This window comes from Pongo abelii, chromosome 6 (genome assembly GCF_028885655.2).
Source record: "Pongo abelii isolate AG06213 chromosome 6, NHGRI_mPonAbe1-v2.0_pri, whole genome shotgun sequence".
Classification (NCBI taxonomy): domain Eukaryota; kingdom Metazoa; phylum Chordata; class Mammalia; order Primates; family Hominidae; genus Pongo; species Pongo abelii.
Window position 1 is genome coordinate 120,895,628 of NC_071991.2, and position 16,808 is coordinate 120,912,435.

Sequence of the window (16,808 nt, forward strand, 5' to 3'; positions counted from 1 at the left end):
TTTGTGTAAGGAGTAAGGAAGGGATCCAGTTTCAGCTTTCTACATATGGCTAGCCAGTTTTCCCAGCACCATTTATTAAATAGGGAATCCTTTCCCCATTTCTTGTTTTTGTCAGGTTTGTCAAAGATCAGATGGTTATAGATGTGTGGTGTTGTTTCTGAGGCCTCTGTTCTGTTCCATTGGTCTATATCTCTGTTTTGGTACCAGTACCATGCTGTTTTGGTTACTGTAGGCTTGTAGTATAGTTCAGTGTCAGGTAGCGTGATGCCTCCAGCTTTGTTCTTTTGGCTTAGGATTGTCTTGGCTATGCGGGCTCCTTTTTGGTTCCATATGAACTTTAAAGTAGTTTTTTCCAATTCTGTGAACAAAGTCAGTGGTAGCTTGATGGGGGGGAGGGCATTGAATCTATAAATTACCTTGGGCAGTATGGCCATTTTCATGATACTGATTCTTCCTATCCATGAGCATGGAATGTTCTTCCATTTGTTTGTGTCCTCTTTTATTTTGTTGAGCAGTGGTTTGTAGTTCTCCTTGAAGAGGTCCTTTACATCCCCTGTAAGTTGGATTCCTAGGTATTTTATTCTCTTTGTAGTAACTGTGAATGGGAGTTCACTCATGATTTGGTTCTCCGTTTGTGTGTTCTTGGTGTATAGTAATGCTTGTGATTTTTGTACATTGATTTTGTATCCTGAGACTTTGCTGAAGTTGCTTATCAGCTTAAGGAGATTTTGGGCTGAGACGATGGGATTTTCTAAATATACAATCATGTCATCTGCAAATAGAGACAATTTGACTTCCTCTTTTTCTGATTGAATACGCTATATTTCTTTCTCTTGCCTGATTGCCCTGGCCAGAACTTCCAACACTATGTTGAATAGGAGTGGTGAGAGAGGTCATCCTTGTCTTGTGCCGGTTTTCAAAGGGAATGCTTCCAGTTTTTGCCCATTTAGTAAGATATTGGCTGTGGGTTTGTCATAAATAGCTCTTATTATTTTGAGACACATTCCATCAATATCTAGTTTATTGAGAGTTTTAACATGAAAGGCTGTTGAAGTTTGTCGAAGGCCTTTTCTGGATGTATTGAGATAATCATGTGGTTTCTGTTGTTGGTTCTGTTTATGTGATGGATTACAGTTATTGATTTGCGTATAATGAACCAGACTTGCATCCCAGGGATGAAGCCAACTTGATCGTGGTGGATATGTTTTTGACGTGCTGCTGGATTCGGTTTGCCAGTATTTTACTGAGGACTTTTGCATCGATGTTCATGAGGGATATTAGCCTAAAATTATCTTTTTATATTGTGTCTCTGCCAGGCTTTGGTATCAGGATGATGCTGACCTCATAAAACGAGTTAGGGAAGATTACCTCTTTTTCTATTGATTGGAATAGTTTCAGAAGGAATGGTACCAGTTTTTCTTTGTACCTCTGGTAGAATTTGGCTGTGAATCCCTCTGGTCCCCGACTTTTTTTTGTTGGTAAGCTGTTAATTAATGCCTCAATTTCAGGACCTGTTATTGGTCTATTCAGAGATTCAACTTTTTCCTGGTTTAGTTTTGGGAGGGTGTATGTGTCCAGGAATTTATCCATTTCTTCTAGATATTCTAGTTTATTTGCATAGAGGTGTTTATAGTATTCTGATAGTAGTTTGTATTTCTGTGGGATTGGTGGTGATATCCCCTTTATCGTTTTTTATTGCATCTATTTGATTCTTCTCTCTTTTCTTCTTTATTAATCTTGCTAGCTGTCTATCAATTTTGTTGATCTTTTCAAAAAACCACCTCTTGGATTCATTGATCTTTTGTGTCTCTGTCTCATTCAGTTCTGCTCTGATCTTAGTTATTTCTTGTCTTCTGCTAGCTTTTGAATTTGTTTCTCTTGCTTTCTCTAGTTCTTTTAATTGTGATGGTAGGGTGATGATTTTAGATCTTTCCTGCTTTCTCTTGTGGGCATTTAGTGCTATAAATTTCCCTCTACACACTGCTTTAAATGTATCCCAGAGATTCTGGTACGTTGTGTCTTTGTTCTCATTGTTTTCAAAGAACATCTTCATTTCTGCCTTCATTTTGTTATTTACCCAGTAGTCACTCAGGAGCAGGTTGTTCAGTTTCCATGTAGTTGTGCAGTTTGGAGTGAGTTTCTTAATCCTTAGTTCTAATTTGATTGCACTGTGGTCTGAGAGACAGTTTGTTGTGATTTCTGTTCTTTTACATTTGCTGAGGAGTGTTTTACTTCCAATTATGTGGTCAATTTTAGAATAAGGGCAATGTGGTGCTGAGAAGAATGTATATTCTGTTGATTTGGGGTGAAGAGTTCTGTAGATGTCTATTAGGTCTGCTTGGTCCAGAGCTGAATTCAAGTCCTGGATATCCTTGTTAATTTTCTGTCTCATTGATCTGTCCAATATTGACAGTGGGGTGTTAAAGTCTCCCATTATTATTGTGTGGGAGTCTAAGTCTCTTTGTAGGTCTCTAAGGATTTATTTTATGAACCTTGGTGCTCCTGTATTGGGTGCATATATATTTAGGATAGTTAGCTCTTCTTGTTGAATTGATCCCTTTATCATTATGTAATGGCTTTCTTTGTCTCTTTTGATCTTTGTTGGTTTGAAGTTTGTTTTATCAGAGACCAATATTGCAGCCCCTGCTTTTTTTTACTTTCCATTTGTAGATTTTACTTTTACTTTCCATTGGTAGATCTTACTCCATCCCTTTATTTTGAGCCTATGTGTGTCTTTGCATGTGAGATGGGTCTCCTGAATACAGCACACTGATGGGTCTTGACTCCTTATCCAATTTGCCAGTCTGTGTCTTTTAATTGGGGCATTTAGCCTGTTTACATTTAAGGTTAATATTGTTATGTGTGAGTTTGATCCTGCCATTATGATGTTAGCTGGTTATTTTGCCTGTTAATTGATGCAGTTTCTTCACAGCCTCGATGGTCTTTACAATTTGGCATGTCTTTGCAGTGGCTGGTACTCGTTGTTGCTTTCCATGTTTAGTGCTTCCTTCAGGAGCTCTTGTAAGGCAGGCCTGGTGGTGACAAAATCTCTCAGCATTTGCTTGTCTATAAAGGATTTTATTTCTCCTTCACTTATGAAGCTTAGTTTGGCCGGATATGAAATTCTGGGTTGAAAATTCTTTTCTTTAAGAATGTTGAATACTGGCCCCCACTCTCTTCTGGCTTGTAGGGTTTCTGCCAAGAGATCCACTGTTAGTCTGATGGGCTTCTCTTTGTGGGTAACCCGACCTTTCTCTCTGGCTGCCGTTAACATTTTTTCCTTCATTTCAACCTTGGTGAATCTGAACAGTTATGTGTCTTGGGGTTGCTCTTCTCGAGGAATATCTTTGTGGTGTTCTCTGTATTTCCTGAATTTGAATGTTGGCCTCCCTTGCTAGGTTGGGGAAGTTCTCCTGGATAATATCCTGAAGAGTGTTTTCCAACTTGGTTCAATTCTCCCCGTCACTTTCAGGTACACCAATCAAACGTAGATTTGGTCTTTTCACATAGTCCGGTATTTCTTGGAGGCTTTGTTCATTTCTTTTCACTCTTTTTTCTCTAATCTTGTCTTCTCGCTTTATTTCACTAATTTGACCATCAATCACGATATCCCTTCTTCTATTTGATAGAATCTGCTACTGAAGCTTGTGTATGCTTCACGCAGTTCTGGTACTGTGGTTTTCAGCTCCATCAGGTCATTTAGGCTCTTCTCTACACTGCTTATTCTAGTTTGCCATTCCTGTAACCTTTTTTCAAGGTTTTTAGCTTCCTTGCAATGGGTTAGAATATGCTTCTTTAGCTCAGAGAAGTTTGTTATTACCAACTTCTGAGGCCTACTTCTGTCAACTCGTCAAACTCATTCTCTGTCCAGTTTTGTTCCCTTGCTGGCAAGGAGTTGTGTTCCTTTGAGGAGAAGAGGCATTCTGCTTTTTGGAATTTTCAGCCTTTCTGCTCTGGTTTCTCCCCATCTTTGTGGTTTTATTTACCTTTGGTCTTTGATGTTGGTGACCTACGTATGGGGTTTTGGTGTGGATGTCCTTTTTGTTGATGTTGATGCTATCCCTTTCTGTTTGTTAGTTTTCCTTCTAACAGACAGGCCCCTCAGCTGCAGGTCTGTTGGAGTTTGCTGGAGGTCCACTCCAGACCCTGTTTGCCTGGGTATCACCAGCAGAAGCTGCATAATAGCAAATATTGCTGCCTGATCCATCCTCTGGAAACTTTGTCCCAGAGGGTCACCTGCCTGTATGAGGAGTCTGTCGGCCCCTACTGGGAGAAGTCTCCCAGTCAGGCTACACGGGGGTCAGGGACCCACTTGAGGAGGCAGTCTGTCCATTATTGGATCTCAAATGCCATGCTGGGAGAACCACTGCTCTCTTCAGAGCTGTCAGGCCGGGACGTTTAAGTCTGCAGAAGCTGTCTGCTGCCTTTTGTTCAGATAGGCCCTGCCCCCAGAGGTGGAATCAAGAGAGGCAGTCGGCCTTGCTGAGCTGCGGTGTGCTCCGCCCAGTTGGAGCTTCCCTGCAGCTTTGTTTACATTGTGAGCATAGAACCGCCTACTCAAGCCTCAGCAATTGTGGATGCCCCTCCACCCGCCAAGCTCCAGCATCCCAGGTTGATCTCAGACTGCTGCACCAGCAGCGAGCAAGGCTCCGTGGGCGTGGGACTCACCGAGCCAGGCATGGGAGGTCTAAATGACACTTATCCTAAATGACACTTGCCCTAAATAACACTTATCACTGTTTAAAAATAAGCCAGATTATCAGTCCCTAACTTAAAACCATTCAATTCATGTGTTTGTAATAAAACTCAAGCTTTTATCCATGGCGCACCTCCCATCCCTACCCTCCCTTGATGAGCTTCACTTTCATTTGTTCCCTGGTTGATCCCTTCAACATGGCACATCCTTTTTGCCTCATGACAAAAAGTAAAGATTAAACTTACATTCCATCTCCCTAAAAGTTTGTCCTCTATACGTTTCTGTGTCTGGTTATTCTTTGTGAAAGGTCTCAGCACAGATGTTTTCCCTCTCAGACTATCCTTTCTGAAGGAAGCCTCCCCACTTCAATGACCAATTATCGTCATGCTTATTTTCTTCACAGAGTTTACCACAATTCATTTTCTTACTTATGTAACATTCACCTCACCTACTTAAATACAAACGTTTCAGTGACAGGAACTTGATATAGCTTGCTGGCATACCTAGTGCACAGCATAATACTTGGCATTGTAGATGGTCAATATTTGTTAAATACTGCACTGGTGAGAATCCCACCTTCACCTACTTCTCTGGGTCCTACCATTCTTGACTTTGTAAATGCTCTTTAGCTAGTGAGCCAATTCACTATTATTTCCCACCCAAAGCCCCCTTGAAAGTATTTGTCTACACTGTGGGTGAATGGGCCATATCTTCAAGACTGGAAAATTACCCAGACATTCCAAGCTGCATAAAAACAGCTTAACCAAACTTCAAAACTCCACCTGATTTAATACTTTTTATATTAATGTATACATAAAGGAAATGTAAAATTTTGCTTTATTTGAATGGTAATTACATTTTAAATCTTGAAATCAAGCCATAACTAAGCCAAATATTTAGTAAATACTTTGGGAATATTCAGAATATTTTTTCTCAGTACTTATACTCTTCTACTAAAGATAAATCTAAAACTAGCATAAATCATCACACTTTTTCTAGTTTCCCAAAGGAATTTTTAAACTTACCTTTTATATTGAAAAAACATTTGTGGGGAGACAAATCATGAGACCATTAGAAATTGTTTTAACATACACAGAGTGGTGGCTCCAATTTGAAATGTAAAATATAAAGACCTGCATCCACAAGAGGCAAGAGTGAGATCTTTTAATGGTAGACAGGATGGATTTACATTGAAATATTTAGGCCAGGTGCAGTGGTTCATACCTGTGATCCCAACACTTTGAGAGGTGGGCAGATTGCTTGAACTCAGGAGTTTGAAACCAGCCTGGACAACATGGTCAAATCCCATCTCTACAAAAGAAATACAAAAAAAAATTAGCCAGGTGTGGTGCTGCATGCCTGTGGTCCCAGCTGCTCGGGAGGCTGATGTGAGACAATTACTTGAGCCTGGGAGGCGGAGGTTGCTGTGAACCAAGATCGTACCAGTGCACTCCAGCCTAAGTGACAGAGGGAGACCCTGTCTCAAAATAATAATAATAATAATAAGGAAAAAATAAAGAAAGAGAAAAAGAAAAGTTTGAATTTAGTATGGTAAGTTTTCTTTGTTAAATTCATATAATTTCTTGTATAGTATGTACTGTTAAAATGCTCTTTTTACAATCAAATATTAATTAAATGTCATTGTGCATTAGCAACTTCAATAAGAAATTGAAACAAAACACAAATGCACATGAAAAGATCAATTATTTTCAGAGAGAATAGAGTACAATACTGAATTTTCAATAATTCAAAATTTACTTTGGTTGCCAATATAGAGCTTTATTTTAAGTCCTGATTATAATTAGGCTTGGTTTATATTAAATAAGGTCTAAGAATAGTGACAATCTCTTTGCCTTAGCACTATTGAGATATGTAAGAAGTCAGAATTATAAGAGACTGGAAGAAAAATGAAGTTTCTTAAACGATAATCCCCCTTACACATGGTTTTGCTTGTTACCCTAATCAAAAAATATTAAATGAAAAATCCTAGCAATAAACAATTCATAAATTTAAATTGCATGCCCTTCTGAGTAGTGTGATGAAATTTTGGGTCACCCTGCTCTGTTCTACTTGGAACATAAATCACCCCTTTGTTCAGCATATTCACTCTGCATATGTCACCAGCCTATCTGAACATTTAGTGGTTTTCCTGATTGTCAGATCAATCATGATGGTATCACAGTGTTTGTGTTCAAGGAACCTTTATTTTATTTAATGATGGCTGCAAGAATATTGATACCGGTATGTTGTTATAATTGTTCTTCATTATTAGTATTGTTGTTAATTGCTTACTGTGTTTTATTTATAAATTAAATGTTATCATAAGTATCCATGTATAGGAAAAAAAACCAGCATACATAGAGTTCTGTATTATTTGTGTTTCCAGGCACTCAGCACTGTGGGTCTTAGAGCATATCCTCCCCTGGCCAGGTGTGGTGGCTCACTCCTGTAATCCCGGCACTTTGGGAGGCCAAGGCGGGCAGATCACTTGAGGTCACGAGTTCAAGACCAGCTTGGCCAACATGGTGAAACCCCGTATCTACTAAAAATACAAAAATTAGCGAGATGTGGTGGCACACACCTGTAATCCTAGCTACGCGGGAGGCTGAGGCAGGAGAATTGCTTGTACACAGGAGGCAGAGGTTGCAGTGAGCTGAGATCGCACCACTGCACTCCAGCCTGGGCAATAGAGCCAAAAAAAAAAAAAAAAAATCTGAAAAAAAAAATCATCTGAAAAAAAAAATCCTTCACAGATGTGGGGAAACTACTCTAGGTTGATGATCCATTAATGTAAAACCATTTTCTCTTTTCAAAGTTCGTGTGTGTGTGTGTGTGTGTGTGTCTTTGTTCTCTGACCTTCTCCTCCACAGCCTTCTTAGGTCTCATCTCTCTACTTGTTTGTCTCTACACAATGGTAAGCTTTTGGGACTAGAACCACATGTCCCACCCATCTTGACACACCCAGAAGTGCCTAGCATCACCTTATGCATATACTAAAATGTGTGTCTGTATATATAGAATAGAAAACCAAATGTGATGGTTTCCCTCATGTCCATTTTATGTCCCTGGAAGTATAATATACTTTTATATCTAGACTATAAGTCCTGTATCTGTATAGGGATTATTAGTTTTTCAAAGAACTTTCATAATTATGCTCTTATTTTCATAACAATGTATGAAATAACAAGAGCAGTGTTATTACACAGTAGGAAACTGAAGTATAAACCTTTAGATATCTCTAGATGATTTGTCTTAATTCACAAAAACTGACAGAACTTAGACTAAAACACATATTCTCTCCTTTTAATCCAAGTTTGTTTCTCTTAGATACACTTGAAATGCCTTTCACAATAGTGAAAATTAAGTACTTTGTTCTCAAAAGGAAAAACGAAAAAAAAAAAGATCAACCAGCTTTTAAAAAATTTATTATGACTCAACCTTAATTGACTTAAACTTTGGTTAAACAGAAATAACTGCAAACCCATTTGAACAAGTCATCAGTGTTCAACAAAATATTCAACACATATTTGATGAGTGCCAAAAACTTTACTAGACAAAGTGATAAATATAACTGAAATCCCATACAGGATCTTTCCCACTGTTTGTTTGTCATTAATTTAGTATAACTACCTATAGTGCTACCTTACTACAAAATACTATTTCCGTCACTTGCCTTTGCTTGGCTGCATGGCAACTAGATGACCAGAGTAATGTCAACAATGTGGATTCTTCCAGGGACCTGTGACATCAGCGCTGTTGGAGGAGTTCAGTGCTAATAGATTTGGCTCATGGTTTCAGTTATTTGATTTTCAGTCTGGAAAAACAGCGTACAGCATAGCAAAAATAAACAATTACCAAGGTTCTGGGAAGCATACTAGAAATAAAGGATTTATTTTATGTTTTTATATTTTTTTCTACTGTTTTATGCCTAACCAAAATAAAATGTGCATTTCTTAAATCACTGACCCCAAAGCCAAAATAATGGTCAAGTACAAAAAAGGAAGAAGGAGAAAAAGGAGAAAGCCTGAAATATACCAAAGTAAAAATGAATCCAAGTGAGATATACATGGGTATTGCTTACTGAACAACAAAATAATAGGATAACTTAAAAACAACAACAAAAAAGAAAAGAATACAAAAAAAACACACAAAACAAACAAAAAATAATAGGATAACTTAAAGTAGGACTCTCCAAGGTGTTTGAACAACACCATTTTTTGTAGAAGGCAAAGATAAAGCTCCAGTTCTGATAAAGCCTCATAAAGAATGGGCTGGATCAGAAAGGACTCAATAAGTGGCTTTGTAGAGGGTAGATGGGCTTGTATGACTAATCATAGCAAGAGCTCTTTTTTAAAATCCAGGCCTGCAAGCGCCACGCTCTTTTTCAGGAAGACAGAATACCTGTGGGCAAAGTGAGGCTGTAGCAGTGGCAGGTGCCTAAAATATGAAGGCCAAGCTGCCACATTGCTCCCCGGAAATTCACAAACAATGCTACCTAAATTTCTTATTCCCAAAATAGAAATAGGTGGGTCCAAGGACAGTTCTTCTAACACCGTGCTTCAACTATTTTAACCTAAGACTCTTCATATCAGTTGCTATAATTATCATCTTGAAACAGGACATGCATTTCTTGCTATATATAGATAGAAGGAATGCGTATTTGGATGTCAGTGTCATTTTGTGTACCTTCCTTGGAACAACAGTAGTATTCAACTAGTCCTTCACTGTTAAATCTGACCCCTCCCTGAAACTCATTCTCACCGGACAAAACTAGAGGCACTGTTTGAAAAGCTAGGACTCATTTTGTTTCCCATTTGAGAAAACTCACAGGAAAAGCCAGCTTTCATAGAGGCAAATGTGGAGGTGATTTCTAGCGTTATGAATAGATCATTCTTTCAAATATATGAGTTACTCAAAGTATGTCTTATTGTGTGTGCATAGATGACTAACTACTTGAGGAATAGGCCTTATTAAAATGGTGGTGCCATGGTCATTGTATCATCATCATCATCATCACTCCCATACTACAGATAAATAAATAATCTCAAAAATGTAAATAATGCATCTACAGAAACAGTAAGTGGTAAAGCAAGACGTGTTCACAGGACTATGTCTTCAATAACAGGCTCTCATTTATTTTACCACATGATCTTATTTTGGCTTTTCTATCATTATATGCATTATTTTAAATGTTGTATGGTATAGGTAGATCTATAACAACTATTATATAAATGGATAAAACAGGCATACCGTCATTGGTTTAAGAGCAGAAAAGTCACTGTAATGTGTCAAGCCACACTTTAAAGTGTTAGGTGCACATTCTCCCATACATTTGCATTATACTCTAAAGCTTTATATGAATTTCTAATATTGTAAGTAAAAAAAAGTCGTATAAAATTAAAGTGTTTCACAATGCTGATTGCTTTTCACAAGAATTCTTCACTGAAAAATTCCAAATTAGATTAATAATGATAAAATGTAGACAATGTATGCAATGATCTAACCTTTACCCTTGACTATTGCAATACACAGTTAATAGTGGTTTAAACATAAAATACTTCTCAGTTTGCTTTGAAGATGACTGAAACGCACCTTCTTTTATCACAGTTAAAGAGGAGTTAGGACCTCTCATTTCACATTTACAGTTTCTCAATTTTTGAAATAAAACTGGCAAATTCACTAAAATCCACATATTTATATTCATTAACACTGAGTACAAAGAAAATGTCAGAGATGAGAAGAAAAACAAAAGCGTGTAGTGCTCCCAGTAGCTTAAGAAGTAGAGAGTTTCAGGAAAAAGGGAAGAATCACTGGCAGCAAATCCAATGAGGGTCTGTAAAATAAGAAATGAAAATGAATATAAAATATGAAATGAGTTTCTAATGTAAGTCAGAAAGAGGTCACTGAGACCCGCAAGATGAGTTGTTTTAGTGGGGGGTGTAGGAGATAGAGGCCAGATGGCTTTGTGAGTGCCAACGGTGGCCTGAGTTAATCCAAGGATAGCTATGACAAAACAAATTTAAGGCAGACTATTTTCATTGGAAAATCAGTAAGACAATAAACTTAATTGATTTTTTAAAAGAAAACAAACAACCTTCCTCAATTAAAAATCCCAATTTTTTTGCTTGTTTTATTAATACATTTGCTACTCATTTTTTTAGACTATATATGCTCAATAACTTGACCTAAAAATTCTTGATCAGATTAGATGTCACTGACTGCCCTATCCCCATCTGTATATCAGACTAGCAATTATTAAACAAAAATCAAAGACAGCAAATTAGTATGACAAGAAGATTGTATTTAATGAAATTTGACCTGAATCTGAAAGATGGAGAAAGAAAAATAGTGTGTAGTAAAATATGTCAAAAGTGGATTAGGGTCTGACAATGCAAAGACTTACAGATTTGTCTCTTGAACAAATACCTTTAAATTGTGTGTTAATTCTAAGTGGTTTGGTTTTGTTCCATCAGTAGCAACGCTCCCTGCAGCTGAATTGGCAGGTCCTTTGTTTTCATAAGAGTTCTTTGAACCAATCAGGACACAGATAATCTTATTATACCTCTGTAGGCTTGCGTTTCTTTTGATGAGAGTCTAGAGAAGTCATGGGTAATACTTTACCGTGTGCCAGAGACCGCTTATGTTTCAGTTGTACAAGGTCAGGTCTTAATTTAACCACCAACTGGATACTTAATTTTAGATACACAGAAGCACACATTGGCTCCAGGGCACTTCCTCTGATTTAGGAAGGCAAGTCCCTGGATAAGAATGACAAGATGATCATTCCAAAAGGTGAGATTATGAAATATTTGATCTGTACCTCACCAACTAGCTTATTGAATAGTTCATTATTGGTAATATTTTAAACAGATGGAAATACAAATTATGGTAGCTACTCATTACTTTCTTTCCGGTTGATCACCTACAGGCTTACCTGTTTAGGGCCTTTTTAATAAGAGAATAAAGCTAGAATTTGTTTGCTTATAGAATATCAACTCAATTGCATAATTACTAAGCATAAAAAATTGTATCATGAGAAAAACAGATTAATAATGAGTATCCTTATAGAACATGTCAATATATTTACTATAGAATCCCAGAAGGGTCTCAGCTCACCTCTTGGTTTCTAATAAAAAAAAATTAAATAATTTTTGTGAATAAATAACATAAATCTCTTTTAAGGCTTTTTCATCACTTGTTGAAAAAGATGAATTCTTTCTGCCCAGATTGAAACATTTATTTAAATTAGTTAGATTTTTAAAAAATAAACTGAATAGAATTGGAAATTTACTCCTGCAAATTATATCACAAAATCTAAAGGTTGGAAAGTCCTTAAAATTTATCTGATATCGTCACTCATACTGTTCTTAAATGCACAGTTAACTTCTAAGGAGCTTTCTATATCTAAAATGATTTGACTTCCATGAAGTAAAGCAGTAATGTGGACAAGAAAAATCTTATCACTGCTTTGTGCTGAGATTATTAAGTTATTGTGATAAAAATTATAATTTTACACTTCAGTTATTTTATGAGAATATTTTATTTTCAAATAGAAATTTGCCTACAAGTTTTATATTTCCCCTGGAGTTGGATGAATTTGTTAGGTAATTGCTTAAACTTTTTGAGAAAACTTTTTCTCAGGTTTATGAATTTTTAGGTTACAAAATAAGACCCTCTTTTCATTAATTCCTTCAAAGTAGCTGAGTCATAGTTAGAGTATACTGGTTAAGCCTGTGTGGCCTCCACTGTCAGATGACTGGGCTATATCCCACTCTCCACTGCCCACTAGATATGTGGGCTTAGGTAAGTTACCTAATGACTCTGTGCTTCAGTTTTCTCATCTGTAAAGTGGGGGAGAATTATGTCATAGACATTAAGTGACATCCATTTAATGCACTTAGTGTAATGCCTGTCACAGGTAAACACTCAATAGATATTAGCTATAATAATTATTAAACTCAATATAAAAATATTTATTAAAGACCTGCTATGCTATGTGCTTGACTGTGTGCTAAACCTTAAAGAGAAATTGTTATTATTTCTGGAGAAAAATCTAAAATACATTATTTAAAGGCAGAAAAGCCCCTGAGGGCATGGATCCCGTATATATGTGTCTAGCCCTGTGCCTGGAACATAACACACATTGAATGTATATTTTTGCATGGACAAATAGGATAGTCTGAACATCCTTACGAAAAAAATAATCACTAAGAATTGGTGGGTTAATTCTTTTCCTTTGTCTTTTTGATTAGCAGAGCAGAGGAATGTAGTATCATAGATAACTGTGCGTTTGTATTTCAACAAGGTATTTCACAATATTCCTTGATGATGGTCTTATTATCAAAAAGGAGACATTAATACTAGGTGGTGGTGTCTTTAAGAGGATTTGTAGCTGTATAAACACCTTTTCTGGGAGGGTGCAAAATAATGGATCAATGTCAACATAGAAGCCTCTGTCCTGTGCCAATTTCTGTTCAACATTTATCTTTATCAGTGGAGCTTAAGGACATATAGAAGGCATGCTTATTAAGTCAGCAAATAAAACAATACTTGGAGAGACAGAAAATGCATTCAATTTTAGCAGAAGGAAATAAAGGCCAAATTGAAAAAATATAAAATGTGATAGGAATAAATAGAGTCCAATAGGGTCCTGCATACAATTGCACAGAAAACAATGTGGGGAAAACATATGACTTGTAGAATTTTGGGATACTGGGGTCTACATCAAGTATGTAACATGATAGCCTAAATATTTATCTGAACTTGGGCTAAATTAACAGATGTATAGTGTTTGAGAAAAGGGAAGTGGTCACACCCACTTAAACTTGTGTTGGTCTGACTGTAGCTGTTGTGTTGCCTTCAGAGCCTGTGGTTCAGTGTCACTTTTAGAAAGAAATGGATAAACAAATGTGTTTACAGGAAAGCAATGAAGACAGTGCAGGAAGTGAGACCATCTTATAGGAAGAGCAGTTGTCCAGCCTCTGAAAGAAAAGGCTCAGTGGAGACCTGACAGCCTTCCTGGGGGATATTAACAGGGCTCCTGTGTTGCAGAGGAACAATACTTTCTCAGTGTAGCTCTGAGAAAGAGAACCAGAAAAAGGTAAGAGAAGTAGAAACGTTATCTTCAGATAAAGTTTTGAAGAGATGGATTCAAGTTCACTGGTTTTCCTAATTGTTAAAGCTGGCTAGGCTGGGCGCTGTAGCTCATGCCTATAATCCCAGCACTTTGGGAGGCCAATGGGGGTGAATCACCTGAGGTCAGGAGTTCAAGACCAGCCTGACCAATGTGGTGAAACCCTGTCTCTACTAAAAATATAAAAATTAGCCCAGCATAGTGGTGGGCTCCCGTAATCCCAGCTACTCGGGAGGCTGGGGGCAGGAGAATCACTTGAACCTGGGAGGCAGAGGTTGCAGTGAGCCGAGATCATGATCATGCCATGGGACTCCAGCTTGGTTGAAAGAAGGAGACTCTGTCTAAAAAAAAAAAAATGCTTGCTAAAGGAGAAGCACTGTGTGAGGAGATAGCAAGCTCCCTGACACTTTGATGTTCAAGCTGAGGCTACCAATTACTTATTGGGCATGTTGTAATAAAATTTACAGGTGGGGCTACCTGACAGTCTTTAACTCTGAAAACTGGTGATTCTAGGGAAAAGGAGGGAGAAGAAAGTACTAGAATCCTACTTTCCCATTCCACAGGAGTTCAATCACAGAATAATAACAGGTAATGTTACTGACTAGCGACACGTCAGACACAGTTAACCAGGCAGCTAATGCAGGCAGGTCAGGGTTTGAACAAAGGTTCAACCATTATAATCAACTGCCTCCAACAGAAAGAAATCAATGGCCTGTACATGATTTCAAAACAAGATATGAAAAAATGCAGTGACTCATTATTATTTGAATCAATTTTCAAGGGAAAAAAATTTGACTTGAGCACCAGACAGGATTGTTTGTCATGTTGAACAAAATACATTATGCCAGTATATTTGTATATGAATATTTTTATGTATATGCATAAGAATCATACTTTTTAAAATGCTCAACATCCCTAATCATTAGAGAAATGCAAGTCAAAACCACAATGAGATACCATCTCACACACCAGTCAGAATGGCTACTACTAAAAAGTCAAAAAATAACAGATGCTGGCGAGGTTATGGAGAAAGGGGAATGCTTATACAATGCTGGTGGGAATGTAACTTAGTTCGGCCACTGTGGAAAAGAGTTTGGTGATTTCTCAAAGAACTTAAAGCGGAATTACCATTCAATCCAGCAATCGCATTTTTGGACATATACCCAAAGGAATATAAATCACCGTACCATAAAGATACATGCACACTTACGTTCACTGCAGCATTGTTCACAACTGCAAAAACATGGAATCAACCTAAATGCACAATGACAGTAGACTGGATAAAGATAATGTTGTGCATATACACCAGAGAATACTAGCCAGCCGTAAAAAAGAATGAGATTGCGTCCTTTGTAGCAACATGGATGGAGCTGCATTATCCTAAGCAAATTAACACAGGAACAGAAAACCAAATACCCCGTGTTCTCACTTACAAGGTTTAGGAGCTAAACTTTGAGTACATATGGACACAAAGAAGGGAACAACAGACACCAAGACCTACTTGAGGGTCGAGAGTGGGAGGAGGGCAAGGATAGAAAAACTACCTATGAGGTACTATGCCTATTACCTAGATGACAAAATACTCTGTACACCAAACCCTTGCAATATACAATTTACCTATATAATGAATGTTAAGATAAAACTTAAAATGAAAGTTAAAAAAATAATACTTTTTAAAAGTCTAGAGATATTATTTTTATTGTTACTATAGGTAATCAATGTAGTCAAAATGTTTTTTACTCACCCTACAACTCAATTGCACAAACCAAAAGTAGCTTTTTTATTGTCTGTAACTGGCCTCACCTTTCTCAGAAGCCACCACTCACTAATTAATGGAAAATAAACTTTTGGTTTCATGCAGACAGACACAATAACTTAGGTAATGAAGCCTCTGCTTGGACGATTCAGATAAATGAATTGCTCTTTCAAATTTCTGCTCCTTCCCACGCCAAGAAACTCTCTTCACCAAGTTCTACCTGCTTTCTTGTACATTTGGGCAATCTTCTCTCTTCTCGAGGTCACCAAGATTCCTGGCCTGCTCAGTCCTGAGAGGTACATGCTAAGCTAATTTTCCTGAGAGGGCTTTGTAAGCTTTGCCTCTGTAAAGTCCATCTTAGTTCCCTTTTCTTGTTGTTACTGGTGGTGAAAACTCTTAACATCTACACCCTTAGCAAATTTCAAGTGTACAATACAATATTGTTAACTACAGTTACATTGTTGTACATTAGATTTCCAGAATTTATTCATCCTGCTTAACTGAAATTTGTACCCCTTGGCCAGCACCTCCTAGCCCCAGGCAATCAACATTCTACTCTTTTTTCTACGACTTCAACTTTTTAGATTCCACAGATAAATATCACAATATTTGTCTCTCTGTACCTGGCTTGTTTCATTTAGCATAATGTCCTCTAGGTGGATCCATGTTGTCACAAATGGCAAGATTCTCTTCTGTTTTAAGGTTAATAGTCCATGGTAAATACACAGCACACTTTCTTCATTTATTCATCTGTCAGTGGGTGTTTAGGTTGTTTCTATATCTTGGCTGCTGTAAATAATGCTGCAACTAACAAGGAAGTGCAGATATCTCTCTGAGATAGTGATTTCAATTCCTTTGGATATATACACACAGAAGTGAGATTGCTGGATCATAAGGTAGTTCTATTTTTAAATTTTTGAGAAACCTTTGTACTGTTTTTACAATGGCTATACCCCCAAAAATGATAAACTATGTGCCAGAATGGATAGTTTACTTAGCTTATAGTGGTGAATATTTCACAATGTATACATATGTTGAATCATCAAGTTGTACACAGTAAATACATATAATTTTAAATTGTCAACTATACTTCAATAAAGTTGGGGGAAAAATCCATCATAGTTCCTTAAAAGTGGTTAGTCATATCTGGTTAAATAAACATCATACTTAAACGGACACTTTACATATAACGTTAAATATTCTTCAAGTATATGAATTTTAAT

General features: G+C 37.2%; 1 protein-coding gene across 15 annotated transcripts in view; it reads left to right on the top strand.

Annotated features, from left to right (window-relative positions):
- The window catches only part of ASB15 (ankyrin repeat and SOCS box containing 15), a 72,325-nt gene that overhangs the window by 23,574 nt on the left and 31,943 nt on the right, over positions 1 to 16,808 (top strand). For 10 of the 15 annotated variants that reach the window (XM_054559739.1, XM_054559728.2, XM_054559729.2 and 7 more), the window contains exon 3: positions 13,616 to 13,796. The gene's annotated coding sequence lies outside the window, so the exon portion shown is untranslated. Of the gene's footprint in view, positions 1 to 13,615; positions 13,797 to 14,296; positions 14,418 to 16,808 lie in introns of all 15 variants that reach the window. The other 5 variants (XM_054559741.1, XM_054559740.1, XM_054559734.1 and 2 more) reach the window with 2 other exon arrangements.